Genomic DNA, 20,314 nt, shown 5'->3' with positions numbered 1-20,314 from the left:
TAGACTTGGGTTCTAGACGTAAATGGCGATCTGGAAATCTGGATTTTCCTACATACGCTATTCTGGCGGGATTCTCGTTCTCTTCCTCTTCAGGATCAGAGATACTTTCTTTCTCGCTTACTTGTGCTGCTTTACGCTGGTCGTGTAACCTTATTATTTCTTTACGAATTTTCTTGTACATACTCTCCATAGCACCGACGGTCTTGTGCTTACCCTCGGCTATATTATCACTCCACCTTGTCAGGATTCTCATTTCGGCGGAATCTTTAGACGGGTAATCTTGTTCTCTTATTAGACAATTGATCAGGAACTTTAATATCATGAGCTGAATCTCGGCTTTCCTTTGAGACATAATCTCGCCAATACTTTCTGGATCATCCCCTGTACGGATGAAACGATATATTCTGTCTAGATCTTCTTTCATATTCGGTAAGGTGACTAGATACTCGGTCACTCTCCTTACACGTAAGGAATATAAAACCATAGTATATTCGCCTGGGACTGGATCATAGACACATTCGTTAAGGGCTTGCCTGATTTCTGTGACAGACTTATTACTTTTAGGAGTACGCTGTGATGCTTGAGCATGTAATTCGAGTGCTGATAAACGCTTGTGTGGCGGCGGGGTTTGAGGAGTAGCTCCTCCTGCGGCCCCTAAACTGGAGTCGTCTACTGAGGCTCTACGTCCTGGCAGAATGGGAAGTGGAACTATAGGCTGGACCGGGGGTACCGTAACAGGTACTCCGGTGTCTGGAGGAGCGGGAGGTGCCTGATTTGCAAGGACTGGCGGAGCGCGAACAGGATTTGCATATTCTGGGACTGTGTCGTCCAGATAGGACGAAATAAAAATATCAGCTGCGGTCGGTTTGTGACGTAGCTTGGTCGGAACTAATGGTGGCGGGAAATTACTGGATGCCTCTGGGGTCGCTTTTGGCAAACCTTCGGCAAGGAGAGGATACATACCCTTAATGAGGGCATGCCTCTGTCTGTCTGACTGTTCGGCTTTGACTTGTTCACCTATCTCGATTAACTCTCTTTCTTGGGCTCGTTCTTGGGATTCTCTACTTAACTCTGACTTTCTGACTTCCTTTTCCGTTCTTCTATGCGCCTCTTTACGCCATAACTCGATGGCATCTTTCTGTGACTGTCTGGCTTTCTTTTTCCATAATGCTTCTTCTACTCGCATGATACATTCGGCATCCCATGTACCCGATACGGGCCATCTATACTTTTCTTCTAACTGTTTGGTATACTCTACCCATAAATCTAGATACAATATGGCGCTTATGCCATGTTTCTGATACATAAAATGACCTGGACTGTCCCTAGGCGGGACAGGAACCGCTTCCTCTAATAGACCTTTTCTAGTTTTTAACTGACGTAACTTGGAAAATATAGGCATGACTGAACTGTAATCTGGACACAATACAATACACAATAAAAACACGAAATCACATCGCACTCATACCACAACAGTAAATTACATGAAGAACATTATAAATAACAGTTCGAACAGAATATTACCTGGAATACTGAAAACAGAAACAGAACAGAATTTCTCGAGAACGGAACAGACTAGAATTACTGGATGCACTGCTGTAACAGTACGGAACATACCGGTCCCATAAAGGGACACATCAAGACCCGTATCCACCTAGGTGAACACTTCGTTTGTGAGTCTGGGCACCACCAACCCACGGACCAGGAGTCAATTTAGATTGGTCCTGTCTAGATACTACCCCAGCAATGGTACTCACCGGGCAGCACGGAACGGAAGGCCTCGAACGGGACTGGACGACAGACGACGAACTTCGGACTTCAGTTACGGGTGGGCCTCCGGATACCTCGGACCTTGGACTCTCGGCTTGGGCTCTGGTCGGGACTCGCCGCGTTCCTCCACCGTCTCGTTCGGATGCTGGACCGCCTCCTCCGTCTCCTCCGTGGGCCTGAGGGATACTTGAGCAGAAATATCTGCCACTGCGCAGAAGAGTTCCGTCACGACTGCAGAGGGTCAGGGGGTCGGCGTGGCTTCACCGACGCGTGGGGAAAGGGCAAGTCCCTATTCGGGCGCCATTATGTGGTAAATAAATAAATAATACCCTATTTTTGACTAGACTTATAGCATAACAGATAGCTCAATAAAATAAGAGTCAAGATTCGAGGTAGTAGGAGTTTCTGCAGGTTTATTACAGCATAAGGACAGGATCAGGACAACCTGCATAGGAACAGAATGACAGGGCCCAGCAGGACAACTGGGGCCCAACAGGGGAAAAGAGGCCCAGCAGCTGCTGGGGCTAGGTCTGGGATGAGCGCGCTAACATTCAATAACAAAACACAGGCATATATACATAGCGCGAACACATAGCATTACATTGCAGTAGGCGTAGCAGTGGGTGGAGCAGAAAGCGTGACGCGTAGCAGTCGCGAAAGATAACAGTAAAAATGGGTGTAACTGAGAGTATACTTAGACATGTGATGCAAACGTAACAGAATATGTCATGAATGGGGCGGAAACATAGGAGGGGGCTACCTAAGGAGCCGGGACCTCTAACCTAATGGTGCGCGAAAACTGGCAATGACGTGTTACTAGGAGAAGCTGGGGGCTACGAACTCTGTGCTAGGAGCAGAGACTAGAGTCGGGAGGGTCGGAGCGACATGTACCTAAACCCTATCTGGTATCTAATGTTTAGGGAACATGTTGATATAAACTAGAAGTCATGAGGGGAAAAGCTAACTTGATTCTAAGACTGGACCATGCATTATTCTACATGTAGTGCGTGATGAAGAATATTAAATGACCATTAATACAGTATTTCTCTAACGTGGAGCCGAGAAGGCTAGACAATGACGGAAACTATTGATGCAGTTCAGTAGCTCAGGAATGCAGAAGGAGGACTGAACTGATAACTGGAACTATAACATACTTTTGGCAGACTCAGAGGCAGAGCCAAGCTACACCGGGCACTGCGAGGCAGGAAGTAAGTGAAGGGTCGAGGATACAGGTGGGGGCTGTATCGCTCCTCAGCGAGGCTTTCAGGAGACAGGAGCTGAATCTGTGGTCCGGGCCCTTTTGCGGCCTGGAAACGGGGACTTTATAATGGAATAACGTGCACACTGAGAAACGTGGCAACATTACTTTACATAGGCCTGATATTCGTAGTATTCACGAGGACTGGAAAATGACATACCAGAGGTGGACACAACTGGAATTGCGCCTTTAATCGGACATGGGGAATAACATATGCATATTGGTCATGCACACATAACATATGATGGATGAGGCGTAGGGACACAGAACATGGCAAAATTTACTTTTCCACAGTTGTATGCTGCTTGTATGTGCGATGTCGCCCTACTATCTGAATTCCATTGTGGGAGCTTTGTTTGGGGAACTGTCTGCACTTCCACCTGCTGGTCTGTGATGTTGCACAGTTGTGCCAAATCTGTTATTGCTTTGTTGCACTAAAATGCCTCTTGTAACCACAGTGCATCTTAAATGTTCATGTTTTTTTTTCTTGTAAGATTGAGTATTAGTTCTAAGGAAACCAGTGAAGGGTTGGAGGGAAAATACATTTGGGACATTTTCTGTGTTTCTCTTTCAATTGCAGTTATTTATTGAATTATTTTTTGTATGGAAAGTGTGAGTGATTTTTAAGTGGGAACTTATGAAACAGAAGGGTAGAAAGTGGATATAATAACAAAAAAGCTGAGGTCTGAGATTGGCATTGGCAGGTGGAAATAGGTCTGTGACCGACCTGAGATGGCAATGAGAGAATAATGGCTGGAAGTTAAACAAGATTATTATAAGAGACTAAGGTCTGCTAGTGACATCAGATAGAGTAAGAGGTATTGAAGTAACTTTGGGAGGGGTGGAGAGAGTAAGAGGTCTGGGAAACTGTGAGTTACAACCCCTGTCGAAGTAATCTGCTTTAAATAGAGAAGTGTGTGTGACCGACATTATAAAAAAGCAAAATAATAGCATTAGAAAGTATGTGGCCTGTGAGTGATATACACAGTTACAATAGGATAAGGGGACTGTAGTGACACCGGACAGCTATGAAAGTGTAAGAAGCGTGAGTGGCATTGGGTTGTTACAGAGTAAGGGGCTCATGAGTGACACTGGACAGCTAGGAAAGTGTAAAAAGCGTGAGTGGCATTGGGTTGTTACAGAGTAAGGGGCCCATGAGTGACACTGGACAGCTATGAAAGTGTAAGAAGCGTGAGTGGCAATGGGATGTTACAGAGTAAGGGGCCCGTGAGTGACACTGGACAGCTATGAAAGCTTAAGAAGCGTGAGTGACATTGGGTTGTTCGAGAGAAATGGGGCCTGTGAGTGAGTCTGGACAGCTATGAAAGTGTACGAATCATGAGCGGCATTGGGTTGTTACAGTGTAAAGAGTCTGTGAGTGATACTGGACAGCTATGAAAGTGTAAGAATCATAAGTGGCATTGGGTTGTTACAGAGTAAGGGGCCCATGAATGACACTGGACAGCTATGAAAGTGTAAGTGAGTGGCATCAGGTTTTGTTAAATAGTAAGTAAGGGACATGTGAGTGACAGCACAGTTACAAAGGGTTTAAGAAGCATGTGAGTGGCGTCGGGTTGTTACAGAGTAAGGGGTCTGTGAGTGACACTGGATGGTGAGGAGAGGGTAAGACACTGAGGGGTGACCAGATGGTTGTGAGATAGTAGTGGTTCTGTGAGTGCCATCAGGAAGTTATACCTTATCTTCTGCATGATTTGGTCTGCCATGCTTTTTCTTGCCTTCTAGTATTACCGGCCCTCTGGGTTGCTTGATGGCAGCACAAACCTTTACGGGCAAGTGGAAGCCTCATGCGGTGGCTGGATTGAGTGACAGACAGATGATGTTGAGGTGGCACCCAGAACATCTAAAACGTTAAATGTAATGGTGATGGTTGAGTACTGAGCTCAGCAGACCATGTATTTGGTACCAACAGCTCTCCCAGTGCCAACGTACGGTTCTGTTCCCTTTCTTCAGTGCCTTTCGCCTGCGAACCATCGATACACTTTACTGCTCCCAAATGTCAAAGAAGCAGCAGAGTCTGCGCCTGACATGATCCTCCACATGTCGTCTCTGGTTTTCAGGAAGAATGGTTTGAACTTCAAACTGAAACATTTTCATCTTTCATTGGAAATCCGCATATACAATGTTTTCAGAGCGCTTGTTGAACATATGTGGAGAAGGTTGCAGATAGCATGGCCTCAGTGAAGTGAAATGAGGGCAAGGTCATTGTGCACTACATTGATATGTCACGGCTGCTCCTTCCACCCTCGAGCAGCCATCGGCTACTTCTGTCTAAACCTGTTCAGTGCCAAGACCTGCACTTGCAAATAATCCAGTTCCCAGCAGATCCAACTTCTTAAGAGGATTTTCAGTAGTTGATCAAGCTTCACAGATCCCTGCCTTCATATTGAAGAGCTTCCTGTTTTGCAGGCACCTCTTCTTTTTCTGTTGTTGGCTGGAGGTACCATGAACCATAGGACACCCGGGATAATATTTCAAATCAAGGGGGTCTGCTGTACCATTATGTTCGCCACAGATTTAATGTGGGTCTACTCCAGTTTGCAATTGGTCTTGGACACACAGAGGGAGGGCCATATTTATCAACATTTTACGTAGCTCTTCACAGCAAGAGTTGTATGACAATACAACGCATGTCTTAACAATGCGGTCTCAACCACAACTGAGACTGTACCAGGCATGCCTTTAGCATGAATTTTGTTGTAAAGGCATGATTGGTAAAAAGCATGTGTGGTAAAGATCAGACCCCAGCTCCTTTGCCCTGAGCCCTAAAAGTTGCCCCCTCTTCCTGCAAACCACCCTACCCCATTCCTAAAAATGACCCGATCCCCCAGCTTGAGCCCTAAAACCCGGCGCCAGTCCCAATCCCGACCCCAACCCCAGCTACAATGCCTTGAGACCTCAAACCGCCCAACCTGAAAAAACTACCCCTTTCCGCCACCCAACACCTGGCCCCCAGCTCTAATAACCACCCTGACCCATAAAATCCTCCAGCCCGAAAAACTGCCCCTTTCCCCCAGCCTCAATCAATCAAGGACACCTTCCTGCACAATAGTAATTATTTGAATTTGAATTTAAAAAGCTTGTATAGCGCAACATACACCATAACGGTTTCTTGGCGCTTTTGGATGCGCGAAGAGCAAAAGAGAAAGGAGCCGTTAGTGTGGGAAGGCCTGAGCAAACAAGAAGGTTTTCAGGCCCTTGCGAAAGAGGGAGTATTGTTTTATCGCTCGTAGATGGTCAGGAAGGGAGTTCCAAAATACGGGGGCCAAAACTGAGAAATTGGAACCTCCCCATTTTTTTCTGGTATAGCGGGGAACCTGTAAAAGGGACTGAGAGGAAGATCGAAGTTGTCTAATGGGGACATAATCTGTTAAGAGGGAAGAAATGAAGGCAGGGGCCGTTCCCTGCCGTGCCTGGAAAACCATGCACCCAGTCTTGAAGAGAGACCGTTGCAGAACAGGCAACCAGTGCAGCGCCTTCAGCAGTGGTGTAGAGTGGTGGAAACGGGGGAGGCCATTAACCAGCCGGGCTGCTTGGTTCTGCACAAGCTGGAGTTTACGTAGGCTGTATGCCGGGATGCCGTTGTACAGGGCATTGGCATAGTCTAGCCGGGAGATCACCAAGGCAGACATGATAAGTTTAAGTGCCAGAGGGGAGAAAAACCGGGAGACAGTGCGGATAGTGCGGAGCATCAGAAAGCAAGAAGAGACGACAGAACTGATTTGTGAGTGGAGGGTAAGCTGGTTGTTAATTTTTATGCCAAGAGTCTTGACCGTGGAAGAGGGAACAGGAGGGGAACCAAGAGTGGAGGGCCAGAAAGAAGAGTTCCAGGGACTGGAGGAGCCACCAGTGAGCACCAACTCGGTTTTATCTGGGTTCAGCTTCAGATGGTTGTGGCTCATCCAGTCCCTGATGAAAATCATAATAGTTTGAAAATTAGAAATAGCGTGAGGGGAAGAAGAAAGGTTGAAGACAAGCTGGAGGTCATCCGCATAGTTATATACAGTGACCTCCAGCTGCTGAAGTGCAAAGATAAGAGGATAGATATAGAGATTGAACAATAGGGGGGGACAGAGAGGAGCCCTGGGGGACACCACAAGTGATCTTAAGAGGGGCTGCCGTGAACTCTCCCAGCCGGACCGCCTGTGTGCGATCCCGCAGGAAGGACGAGAGCCAGACTAGTGCTGAGCCACCGATTCCCGCCGCTCTGATACGTGAAAGCAAGATGGAATGATCCACCGTATCAAAAGCGGCGGCGAGATCGAGGAGCACCAGGGCTTGATGTTTGTTTTGGTCCAGGCCCTCCCTGGACACGCTCTGTCTTCTTATGAGCGTGTTGCAGAATGCAGCACACGTAAAAAGCAGAAACAACTAGAAATAAAGATATCTCTAGGGAGGCATAAGATTCTGAAGCACTCCCGTGTCAACCAGTATTGGCAAATCATGGAATACTTCAGAATCCATGGGTAGATTCATGGGAACACCCACGCTCCACCCATGGAACGCCTCTCTGGGGCAGCGTAATCCATGGCAGTGACTTGCGCTGCCTAGCGTTCCTCCAGACTTACCAAGCCATGCAGGGCCACGTAAGGTCGGCATGCATGGCTTGGTAAATCTAGGTTTAGCGTTGCCCTTGCCCTCCCTCATGTGGTGCAATGGCAGCACAAGATGTTGATAAATATGCACCTGGGTTTCTAAGTCCATGGACACAAATCAAATATTTTCCATCTATTAGAATGTATTTCCAGCAACAACCTTTTTTACCAGGTAATTTCAAGCCGTTCCTTCTCCAAAGAGAGTTTATACAAGAACTCAGTGCGACACCATTTCAGCTGATTGTTAGTTTTAAAGTACTCTGTAAACAATCAGATGGATTAAAACATATCTCAATGTGAGCACTCTCAAAATATTTTGATTGGCCGCTTCTCTTTCTGCTCTATACTCTTAGCAGGTGGCTCTGGTGGTAATAGCATTACTGTGAGGTCCATCCTCGTTTGAGGTGCCTCTTGTGGTAATGGTATTACTGTGAGGTCCCTCCTTGGTGGCAGTGACATTCCTGGAGGACCACCCTCGTAAGAGGTGGCTCTGGTGGTGGTAATGACATTACTGTGAGGTCCGTCTTCGTAGGAGGTTGCTCTGGTTGTAATAGCATTACTGTGAGGTCCATCTTGTTGTAGGTGACTCTGATGGTAATGGCATTTCTGTTCAGGCCATACTTGCAGCAGGTGGCTCTGGTGCTAATGGTATTACTGTATGGTACATCCTCAGAGGAGGTGGCTCTGGTGGTAATGGTATTACTGTGAGGTCCCTCCTTGGTGGCAGTGACATTCCTGGAGGACCACCCTCGTAAGAGGTGGCTCTGGTGGTGGTAATGACATTACTGTGAGGTCCGTCTTCGTAGGAGGTTGCTCTGGTTGTAATGGCATTACTGTGAGGTCCATCTTGTTGAAGGTGACTCTGATGGTAATGGCATTTCTGTTCAGGCCATACTTGCAGCAGGTGGCTCTGGTGCTAATGGTATTACTGTATGGTACATCCTCAGAGGAGGTGGCTCTGGTGGTAATGATATTACTGTAAGGTCCATCATCCTAAGAGGTAGCTGGTGGTAATGACATTACTGTGAGGTCCATCTTCATTATAAGTGGCTCTGATGGTAATAGCATCACTGTGAGGTTCATGTGTGTAGGAGGTGGCTCATTTGATTGGTAATTTTAAAGTACTCAGTGGTAAACAAAAAATTGATTAAACACATATCTCGATGTGAGCATTCTCAAAAACTGCTCCTCTTTTAGCTCTGTCCTCATAGGACGTGGCTCTTCTGGTAATAATATTATTGTGAGATCCAACCTCATAGGAGGTGGCTCTGGTGGTAATGGCATTACTGTGAGGTCCATCCTTAGAGGTGGCTCTGGTGGTTATGATATTACTGTGAGGTCCATCCTCGCTGAAGACGGCTCTGGTGGTAATAGCATTACAATGAAGTCCATTCCAGTAGGGTTGGTTATGGTGGTAAGGATATTACTGTGATGTCCCTCCTCATTAAAGGTGATTCTGGTGGTAATATTACTGTGAGGTCCATCCTCGTAGTAGGTGGCTCTGGTGGTAAAGGCATTATTGTGTGGTCCATCCTCATAGGAGGAGGCCCTGGTGGTAATGGCATTACTGTGAGGTCCATCCTCATAGTAGGTAGCTCTGGTGGTAATGGTATTACTGTCAGGGCCTTCCTCATAGTAGGTGGCTCTGGTGGTAATGGCATTACTGTGAGGTCCATCCTCATAGTAGGTGGCTCTGGTGGTAATGGCATTACTGTGAGGTCCATTCTTGTATGAGTTGGCTCTGATGGTCAGGATATTACTGTGAGATCCTTCTTCATAGGTTTTGGCACTGGTGGTAATGGCATTACTGTGAGGTCCACACTTGTAGGACGTGGCTCTAATGCTAATTACATTACTGTGAGGTTCATTCTTGATGAGGTAGGTCTGGTGGTAATGGCATTACCACCAAAGCCATCTCCTATGAGGATGGACCTCACAGTAATCTTACTGTGAGGTATCAAATGAAGCTTAGGTGCTTCCATTGCTTCGAGGGTCATTTACAAGCATAGTGATGTGCGCAAGTTAACAGCACCACCGTGTTTGCACCTTGTAACTGGCCGCCTCAGCGCTTGCTTTAGAAGGGGAGTGTGTGTGTGGATGGTAACAGCAGCACCACCATGTCAGCACCTTGTAACTTACTGCTTTAGCGATCGCTCTAGAAGAGGAGTGTTTGTGCATGGTAACAACAGCACCACCATGTCAGCACCTTCTAACTGGCAGACTCAGCCCTTGCTCTAAAAGAGGTGGGTGTAGGTGTGCATGGTAACGGCACCACTGTGCCAACACCTTGTAACTGGCAGCCTCAACACTCGCTCTAGAAGAGGTGTGTGTGTTCGTGCGCATGGTAATAGCACCACTGTGTCAGTATCTTGTAACTGACAGCCTCAGTTCTCGCTCTAGTAGAGGAGTGTGTGTGTGTGTGTGCGTGCGCGCGCACGCGCATGGCAACAACAGCACTAACGTGTCGGCATTGTAACTGGCAGTCTCAGACCTCGCTCTAGGAGAGAGAGAGTGACTGTATGTGTATGTGTGTGTGTATGGTAACAACAGTACCACCTTGTCAACACCTTGTAACTGGCAGCCTCCGTGCACGCTCTAGCAGAGGAGTGTGTGGGCATGTTAAGAACATCACCACTGTGTCACCACCTTGTAACTGGTAACCTCAGCCTCAAGTTGTGTCCACTTGTTCGTAAGGCAGAATGAATATATTGTGACAAAACAGGTGTCAGTCAGCACCAAATCTGTGTCAGGCAACCTGAGCATCTTTCTGCCGCTGTGGAGCACAATACTGACTAACAGCGTGACAAGAAGGATTGTGTAACTAAACATCATAGACAGCACACCCGAAACCTCACCTCATCATACAGAACATTGTTCTGCTCAACAAGGCCCGAAGAGACCCATCAGGCTTGAAGTAACAGCGAATGAATAATCGTACTTACGATTTAAGTAGTAAATTAAAGTATTTCTTTCATATATAAAGCCCCATAGCTGTCAGGAGAGCAGCTGTTGAAGGAATGGCAAGCATTCCATAACGTCAGTTAAATAGTATGTCAACATTCCATGTTACATCACAATGGGAACAGCAAGTAAGACGGGAGAGGGTACAAGGAAACCATGCAATAGAATAACTTTATACGTACACTGTAGGGTACAACATCTCCCTTTTCCCAAACAGCAAAACATGTACTACGAGCAACTAAAACATAACTTTTTCCCTATGCATGTTAGGAATGCGTGACAATCTTCCCGAGCTGGTACTTGTACCCTCATACGAATATTGAGTAGAAGTAAAAACATCTTTGGGAATCATAGTTTCCTGGGGTGGTACATCAGATGAACACAAATTCTCTTAGATTAAGTTACTTCCATATACTTGATCATTTCCTGCACACAATTGATAGTGTAACTGTGATCCATCATTTACAGACACATTACTAGGTGATATAACAGGATCACTTGCAACAAAAGGTGACTCTCTGTGATGTACTCAAATGACTCTGAAGTAAACCACAAAAATCTTTTTCAGAAGAATACATGTGCTTTGTGGAATCACCAATGAGTTTTCTTTGCCCTGGTTTGAGTTTGACAACATCACTCTTGCTTCTCCAACCTAGCTTGTTCAACAAAACAGAACTATGAGTAACTTCAGTGACTTGTGATGGTTCAGTAAACCTTTTTTCACTTTGTATGTTTTTTTACTATGACCCAATCACCTACAAAAAAAGCTTTGCTTATAGCTCTGTTAATCTTGTCGTGGTACATTTTTGACTTGAGCTGTTGTTCTTGAATTCTTTCCTTAACATTTAATTGACTGTCATTGATCTCGACTACACCAGATTGACTTTTCTCACTACTTTTAAACTTGGGGTCAGCATGGTTTTACTATTTCTGCCTCTCATCAGAAAAAAGGGTGCATGTCCAGTTACACTATTAGTCGTGTTATTATAAGAGTTAACTTTCTCTTGTATAAATTCTTTTACTGGGAATTCAGAAGTAATGGTGAGTTGCACATCCTCTTTCAAAAATATGTTAACCCTTTCAACTTGTTCATTGGATTTTTGGGAATAGGATGGTGCCTTTTCCTGTTCAATGCCATGACGCCTCAAAAATGATACCATCTTTTCTGAGGTAAATTGTTTGTCATTATCTGATACTAATGTACAGGGTAGACCTTCCAAGCAAAACATTTTTCGAACAAAAAAATAACAGAATTTGTATCTATAGCTGCTACAAACTACATAAATCCTCTTGCTGTAGTAGTTGCTTTCTAATATGTTAAAAGGTCAAACAAAATCAATAGCAATTTTGTTCCATGACATGTTAGGAGTAGAAACAATATGCATTTAGTTTACCCTCGGTTTTCAATGCTTATCTGATCTTAGGCAAACAACACAAATTTCCACATATAAATCTACCTCAGAATCCATTCCTGGCCACCAATAATACATTTTTTGAAAAAAATTGGTGAGAGTAGAACCAGGATGGTTTTTATGTGCTATATCGATTAAAGGTTTTCTCAACTTTGAAGGTGAAATTAAAAGATCACCACTAAATAGAAAATGATTTACAAGGCTTAGTTTACTGGCAACTTGGAAAAATGTTTTTAAATCAGAAGTTAAATTCCTCACTAGTGGCCAGCTTCCTGTAATAAATTCCTTAACATTATTAAAGGTGGGATCCTTATTACATAGGTCTAACCATTCAGACTCACTGCATGTCTGCTCTGTGTTAGTGCCAGTAACAACTGAAGCTACAACACATTTGGTATCTTCCTCAAGTTGTGGCTCAGAAGATATCAACGGTAACCTAGAAAGGCAGTCCGCATGAATATTTTCTTTGCCTGCAATGTGTTTAATTGTAAATTTGTATTCTTGGAGTCTTGCTATCAACCTAGTTAACCTAGAAGAGGCCTTACTATTTACTCTACCACAACCATCCATCATATAAGTTAGAGGTTTGTGGTCTGTTACCAACTCAAAATTCTAGCCCCACAGATACATCTTCAGCTTTTCTACAGCCCAAATGCAAGCCAGTGTTTCTCTTGCTATGGTACTGTAGTGACACTCAGAATCATGCAAGTGCCTAGAAAGGAAAGCAACAGTATGATCAGCCCCTTTAATTTTTTTGAGTAAAGATGGCTCCAATACCCACAGAGTTAGCATCAATGGTCACTATATTGGTACCTTCTGAATCATAAGGATGCACGGTGGGAGCATTAACAATTGCATGTTTTACCTCTGAGAATGCTGAATTTTGTTCATTTAACCACTCAAAGTCCGCTCTTATACGCAATAAATGCAGAAAAGGTTCCAGTTTATCCGCATAGTTTTCGATATAGCGAGAGTAATAGTAATAAAGAGCCCCTATAAGGACCTATGGGAACCTTTGTCCTCAGGCATGGGTGCATCTGCTATGACTTTGACAAGATCATGTTTTGGCCTGATACCATCACCACTCAGAAAATGACCTAAATACTCTATTTCTTGTTGAAGAAATGTACATTTACTCTTAGCCACAGTCATACCTCTCTCATTAAGTTTGTATAAGACAACATCAAGAATTTCATTGTGACCTTCTACTGTAGATGAGTGTATAAGAATATCATGTTGAAATTTCTCAACACCTTTTACTCCTTTTAGAATATATTCCATTGATTTCTGGAAGACGCTTGCTGACGATTGTAAACCAAATGGGAGTCTAATAAATCTAAAAGCACCCAAAGGTGTAATGAATGTGGTATAGTCTTTAGAGTAATCAGCAAGTTTTACCTGATTATAGGCCAATTTGAGGTCAATTAACGGAAAATATCTGGAACCAGAGGTGGCAGACAAAATTTCCTGAATCTTTGGCAAAGGATGGCAGTCTATCAATATATTTTTGTTTGAGGACCTCAAATCGGCACACAAACGGATTTTGCCATTCGTTTTCCTAATTATCACAATGGCAGAAATCCATTCATAAGAGTCTGTTGGCTCTATAACCTCTTCTTCAATCAACTTATCTAATAACTATTATAAATCCTGTTTAATAGACAAGTGAACTGCCCTTACCTTATGTTTAATGGGTATCACATTCTTCTTCAGTTTGATCGAATGTTCAAAAGCTTTCACACATCTGATGCGATCTTCAAAAAGTGAACTATACTTGCACAACACAGCATCTAAACTATTGTGAGATGAAGAAGGAGAACAAGAAGACTGGACAGATGCAACAATAATATCACTAAGAATAATTGGATCATCAGCACCTGGTTGTAGAATAATGCCTAATCTGAAAGATACGCGTTAGTGATAGATTGCTTACCTTAGAATATCCCCAGGCGTCATACTGGATCCGGAATTTTTTTGCGTAGTAATACCCCTGCGTGCCGGCAGGCGTCGTCCGCGGCTCCGCGTCCGTCGTCGGCGACGTTATCGCCGGAATGACGTCGTCGGAGTACTTAGACACCGCCCTCGCGCGCTGATGTAAGTTCTTTTTTTTCCGCGCCAGCTAGGGCAGATCCGGAGAAGCTCTACCCCTTAGTCTTTTTTGACTAAACTTTTTGATATTTTTGATCATTTCTCTACTGGAGTCTTCGACTCCGACGGTGCCGGTAGGGATGCCCGGATTTAAACCCTGTTCCAAGTGCGACCGACTGATGTCGGTTACCGACCCCCATCGCCGGTGTCTCAAGTGTTTAGGCCTCGACCACGCCGACCGCACCTGCTCCGACTGCCGGGCCCTGACATCTAAAGCTAGGCGGGAGCGGTCCTGCAAGCGACTCGAGCTCCGGCAGTCGGCCCCGCGACGCTCCAGTACCGGTCCCACAGGAGGTCGAGGGACCGGTCGCGGGGCCGGAGCCCTCGCAGCTCCGGGAGTGGACATCGGTCGTCAGGATCCAAGTCCTCAGGTAAGAGGCATGAGAGGTCGGAGAGACGTCATCATTCCGCTGACCCTCCCCGACGCTCGCCTGATGCGGCCGGGGGTTCGGGTGACACCACCCACGCGGCTCCGACCGAGTTGCGGAAGTCGCCGTCTGCACCACACCTTCGGGTCCCTGGGCATGACGCGACGCCAGAGGAGGTCGAGCAGTACCTCATGGCCATGAGGTCCCTCCCTCCTCAGCCGGGGTCCGTGGCGCCTCCGGGCCCAACGGACCCGGCTGGAGGGCCTAGCAGGTCGGGTGCTTCGGCTCGGACGCCGTCGGGTGCTTCGTCCCCGGCGCCGCCGGCAACATTCGGTCCCGGTGCCGCAGGCCCTCACTGGATCCGCTTCCGGATCCGGGTCGTCGCCGGTCGACCTCACGAACTCACCGGCGCCGGCCCTGCGGGTGTCGCCCCCTCCGCTTGCTATGGATGCCGTCCCCGATCCTACCCTCGGTCCAGTTCCGGCGCCGCTGGGCGCCGCTCTCAACGTCGCTTGGAGATTTCTATTTCCACGAACCGGCCCCATCTGTTGACCCTGAAATGCAGGAGATTGGTGACAAGGGTGATTGGGAGGGGTCTGTGGACCCTCTGGCACAGGAGTGCCAGTCTCAACAGGACTGGACATATGAGCTTGGGGAGGCCAGTGGACTTGACACTTCGCCAGACACTGGGTTTGTCTCCCCTCCCACCGTGGCTACGGAGGAGGGGGCTGCTTACAGTGTAGTGTTGACGCGGGCGGCCAAGGCCTTACACCTTGAGCTCCCCGTCGCGGCCGTGAGGACTAACCTCCTCACTGAGGTCCTTAAACCTTGCTTTTTGTCCACCCATCCCACCCCCGAGAGCCTGGTAATCCAGGCTTCCACTTCCCAGACCGCATTCCCGGCGGCTCCGCCCGATCAGGAATCCAAGAGGTATGAACAATTCGGGAAGAAGGTGTTCTCGTCCCAGAGTTTGGGACTGGGGTCAGTCAATACCGCATGCCTCTTGGGCCGCTACACCCACACCCTGTGGGACACGGTCGCGGACGTGCTGCCACAATGTCCGGAGGAGGTCCGGGCTAAACTCACCCAAGCCCTTGCGGAGGGTCGAGATGCAGCTCGATATTCCATCCGGTGTGGGCTGGATACCACGGACTCACTGGGCAGGGCGATGGCAACGACGGTGGCGGTACGACGCCACGCCTGGTTGAGATCCGCTAACTTTTCGCCCGATGTCCAGGCCACTCTTCTGGACATGTCGTTCGATGGCCGTCGCCTCTTTGGCGATAAGGCAGACCATGCGCTTGAGCGTTTTAAGGACTCCAGGGCTACGGCCAAGTCCAGGTGCCTTTTGCTCCTTTCGTGGCCACGGAAGGGGCGCCCCCATGCGTGCCTCCAGCCACGCACCGCAGAATGTTCAACAGTGCTGTGGCGGCTGTGGAAACCGCCGTAGTGGCAGTAGGTGACCACGGCGAGGCCAGTCCACACCTTCCCCCGCAGCACTTGCCTCAAAACCTTCCTAGTCCGTGCTTTCAGGCCCATGTGACGCCAGTGGGGGGCAGGGTTCGTCATCACCTCTTCCACTGGCGCACTGTCACGATCGGATAGGTGGGTGCTGCAAATCGTCCGAAGGGGCTACTCCCTCCCCTTCGAGGCGACCCCCCCAGCCATGCCACCGCAATTCCACCGCGTGTCGAGGGATCACTTGCAACTTCTGCAAGAGGACGTCACGGCCCTCTTGGCCAAGGGGGCCATCGAGCGCGTTCCTGGGCCATAATTAGGGTGTGGTTGTTACTCCCACTACTTTCTGGTACCCAAGAAGGGCAAAGGGGGCCTACGCCCTATCATGGACCTGCGGAACGTCAACGGCTTCCTCCGGAAGGAGAAGTTCAAGATGCTGACTTTGGCTCAGGTCTCAGCTGCCCTGGACTCCGTAGACTGGATGGTAGCGTTGGACTTGCAGGACGCTTATTTTCACATCCCCTTCCTGCCGGCCCACCGGCGTTACATGCGGTTCGCGGTAGGCCACAAGCACTTTCAGTTTACCGTGCTCCCCTTCGGCCTTACCAGCACCCCACGGGTGTTCACGAAAGTGATGGTGGTGGTCGCAACTCATCTGCACAGGTTAGGGGTGTCAGTCTTCCCCTACCTCAACGACTGGTTGTTAAGGCGGGCTCGCCCCAGACAGTCGTCAGCCACCTCCAGACTACGGCCGATCTCCTGCACCTGCTGGGGTTCTCCATCAATGAGCCGAAGTCACACCTGTGTCCCTCTCAGAAGCTCCTCTTCATCGAGCGGTTCTAGACTCGGCGCAGTTTCGGGGTTATCCTCCCGAACAGCGGGTTCAGGATATTCAGGCTCTGATTCCGATCTTTCAGCCTTTATCCCGAGTCTCGGTCAGGTTGACGCTGCGGCTTCTGGGGCTGATGCCCTCCTGCATCCTTCTGGTGCATCACGCCCAGAGGCGGATGCGGGCTCTGCAGTGGGACCGGAACGTTCAGTGGGCCCAGCATAAGGGCAACGTGTCCGACCATGTCTCGATCTCGGAGTGGTGGCTCACGGACCGCGATTGGGTCAGTGGCAGATCCCTCTCCCTACCCCACCCGGAGCACGTGGTTGTGACGGACGCGTCCCTCCTGGGCTGGGGGGGCCACATAGGAGAGGCGGAGATCAGAGGCCTCTGGTCTCCGGCGGAGTCCCAGCTCCACATCAACCTTCTGGAGCTGCGGGCGATCCGACTTGCACTGAAGGCATTCCTCCCCTCTGTCCGGGGGAGTGTAGTGCAGGTGTTCACGGACAACACCACCGCCATGTGGTACTGCAACAAACAGGGCGGGGTGGGGTCGTGGACCCTTTGCCAGGAGGCTCTGCGCCTCTGGCAGTGGCTGGAAGATCAGGGCTGACCCTGGTGGTTCAACACCTGGCAGGTTCTCTGAACACCAGGGCGGACGAACTCAGCCGTCGGTGCTTGATGGATCACGAATGACGTCTGAACTCTGACGTGGCGCAAGGTCTCTTTCAGCAGTGGGGAGAGCCTTGGTTAGATCTATTCGCCACAGAAGAGAACGCACAATGTCATCAGTTCTGCGTGTTGGAATTTTCAAGGCGGCACTCGCTCGGAGACGCTTTTCGTCGCGAGTGGAGTTGCGGTCTATTGTACGCCTTTCTGCCTATACCACTTCTGCCCAGAGTGCTGAAGAAGATCAGGCGCGACCAGGCCCAGGTTATCCTTGTGGCTCCGGACTGGGCACGAAGATACTGGTATCCCGAGCTACTCAGCATGTCAGTCGATCCCCCGATTCGTCTGCCTCTTCGGGAGGACCTTCTGTCGCAGCAGCAGGAGACGGTCCTCCACCTGAACCTGTCCAGTCTCCACCTACAAGCTTGGAGATTGAGCGGCGGCAGTTGAGGCCATTTGACTTGCCTCATGTAGTCTGTAATGTCATTCTGGCAGCTAGGCGTCCCTCCACAAAGTCGGTATACGCCTGCCGGTGGAACAGATTTGTGGCATGGTGCACAGCAAAGGCTGTGGATCCACTCTCTGCACCCCTTTCTGAGGTTCTCCTCTTCCTTCTTTCTCTCCCCCAGCAGGGCTCTGCTCTGGGCACTATCAAGGGGAACCTTTCTGCCCTTTCCGCCTTCTTATGGCTACCTGATCAGCCTTCCTTGTTCAAGTCCCCAATTGTAAATATGTTTTTGAAGGGCATCACACACATGTTCCCTCCTGTTCCTTTCGTGATGCCCCAGTGGGACTTGAATCTTGTTCTTACTTATCTAATGTGTGCTCCCTTTGAGCCGCTCCTTAACTGTCCTCTCCGTCTTCTTACTTTGAAGACTGCTTTCCTGGTTGCCATCACCTCTGCTAGGAGAGTGAGTGAGCTCCAGGCTCTTTCTTCCACACCTCCTTTCCTCTCTGTCCATCCGGACAAGGTTGTGTTGCGGACAAGACCCTCTTTCCTGCCCAAGGTTGCCACGGCCTTTCACATCGGGCAGTCCATTACCTTGCCCACCTTCTTTCCGCCTCCGCATCCCTCGAAAGAGGAAGAGAGGCTCCACTGTCTGGACCCAAAACGTGCGCTCTCTTACTATCTGTATCGCACACGCCAGTTCCGGGTGGATGACCAACTCTTTGTTGGTTACGTGGGCGCTAAGAAGGGAAAGGCGGTGCACAAGCAGACCATCTCTCGGTGGATCATCTTGTGTATCCAGGCGTGTTACTCCTTGGCTAAGAAGTAGCCCCCTGTTGGATTGAAGGCTCATTCCACTCGGGCCACGGTGACTACCTCTGCCCTGGGCCGAGGAGTGCCCTTGCAGGACATTTGCCAGGCAGCTACGTGGGCCTCGCTGCATACGTTCGCAAGACACTACTGCCTGGACAGTAAAGTCCGAAGGGATGGCTTCTTTGGCCGTTCCGTCCTCCAGGACTTTCTGGTGTGATTATTGGTTCGCAGACCCACCACCGGGGTTGGCTTTGCTGGGGTATCTATTCAAAGGTAAGGAATCTATCACTAACGTGTCTCTTTCAGATGCACAAGTTACTACTTGTGTAACGATATATCTGTAAGAGACATTAGTTAGTGATAGATTCCTTACCGACCCACCCATCCTCCCCGTTCTGTGAACCGATATCTAGGGTTAAGGTCATTCCCTTTCAGGGCCCTAGTTTCATGGCAGCAGTGTTGGTTCTATCATGGCTCTGAGTATCTGGCGCGGAGAAGCTGTGTATCAGAACTGACGTCAGCGTGCTAGGGCGGCGTCTAAGTACTCCGACAACGTCATTCTGGCGCTAACGATGCCGACGACGGACGCGAAGCCGCGGACGACGCCTGCCGGCGCACAGGGATTTTGCTACGCAAACAATTTCAGGATCCAGTCTGACGCCTGGGGATATTCTAAGGTAAGGAATCTATCACTAACTAATGTCTCTTACGATGTTTTTGCCTTGTTCAGCCATATAAATTTTGGTCATGATTGACCTGCCTTTTATATCCAACAAATCCTAAAAATACCCCAACATATTAATATCGAAATCTCCAAAGGCTTTAGGGTTGACATCTGACTCCAATAACCCAACATGTGTCCAGTTGTCTTCATATTTCTTGTCAGACACAATAGTAATGGGAGACCCAGAATCCGCCATTATATTTAGTTCAACCATACCAATATGTGCCACTCCAAGTGGTCCTTTTATATTACTATTCTTCTCTTCAATAGTCAGAACACTGTTTGAAAACATTTCCTCATCAAACTCATCAACATTGCTCACTTTTACTTTCTGAAAATGAGCTGGTTTCAAATGTTTACATACTCCTGCAAAGTGCCCTGTTTTATAACATTTTGTAAATTTCTTACAGAGTGCAGGGCGTCCGGGACAATCTGCTTTATGGGATTTTGAGCCGTATCTGAAACAAATGAAAGTTTTAGAATCTACAAAAGTACTAGGTTTGTTCCTAATCTCATTTTTAACTACATTTTTCCTTTTGTCCTGTAAAGAAAAAACCTTTGTACTAGGGTTTCTATCAGCTGAAAGCTCTTTTGAACTTTCTAATGAACGTTCAATCCCTTTGGCAATGTCTATGACTTCCTGCATTGTCGGATTCTTGCACCCTAGCAGTCTCTTCTGTATCTTCTTCTCGTAGCAAGGAAATACAAACTGGTCTCGAAATGTATATATCAGTAATTTCATAAAAATCTAATTTTGTTGCTAAAACTCAGGCCAGCAATATATTCCTCGCCATTCTCAGTCTCTAACTGCTTTACGCATAGCAAAACGGTGTCTACCAATCA

At 48.0% G+C, this 20,314-nt stretch overlaps 1 protein-coding gene across 3 annotated transcripts in view; it reads left to right on the top strand.

Annotated features, from left to right (window-relative positions):
* Positions 1 to 20,314, top strand: part of LOC144764025 (uncharacterized) — a 297,464-nt gene that overhangs the window by 261,712 nt on the left and 15,438 nt on the right. Inside the window, exon 10 of one of the 3 annotated variants that reach the window (XR_013596298.1) lies at positions 3,323 to 3,602. The exons of the other annotated variants lie outside the window; for them this stretch is intronic. The gene's annotated coding sequence lies outside the window, so the exon portion shown is untranslated. Of the gene's footprint in view, positions 1 to 3,322; positions 3,603 to 20,314 lie in introns of those variants that run through there. 3 annotated transcript variants of the gene reach the window in all.

This window comes from Lissotriton helveticus, chromosome 6 (genome assembly GCF_964261635.1).
Source record: "Lissotriton helveticus chromosome 6, aLisHel1.1, whole genome shotgun sequence".
In the NCBI taxonomy this organism is placed as follows: domain Eukaryota; kingdom Metazoa; phylum Chordata; class Amphibia; order Caudata; family Salamandridae; genus Lissotriton; species Lissotriton helveticus.
This window is presented reverse-complemented; position numbering and strand designations above follow the sequence as displayed.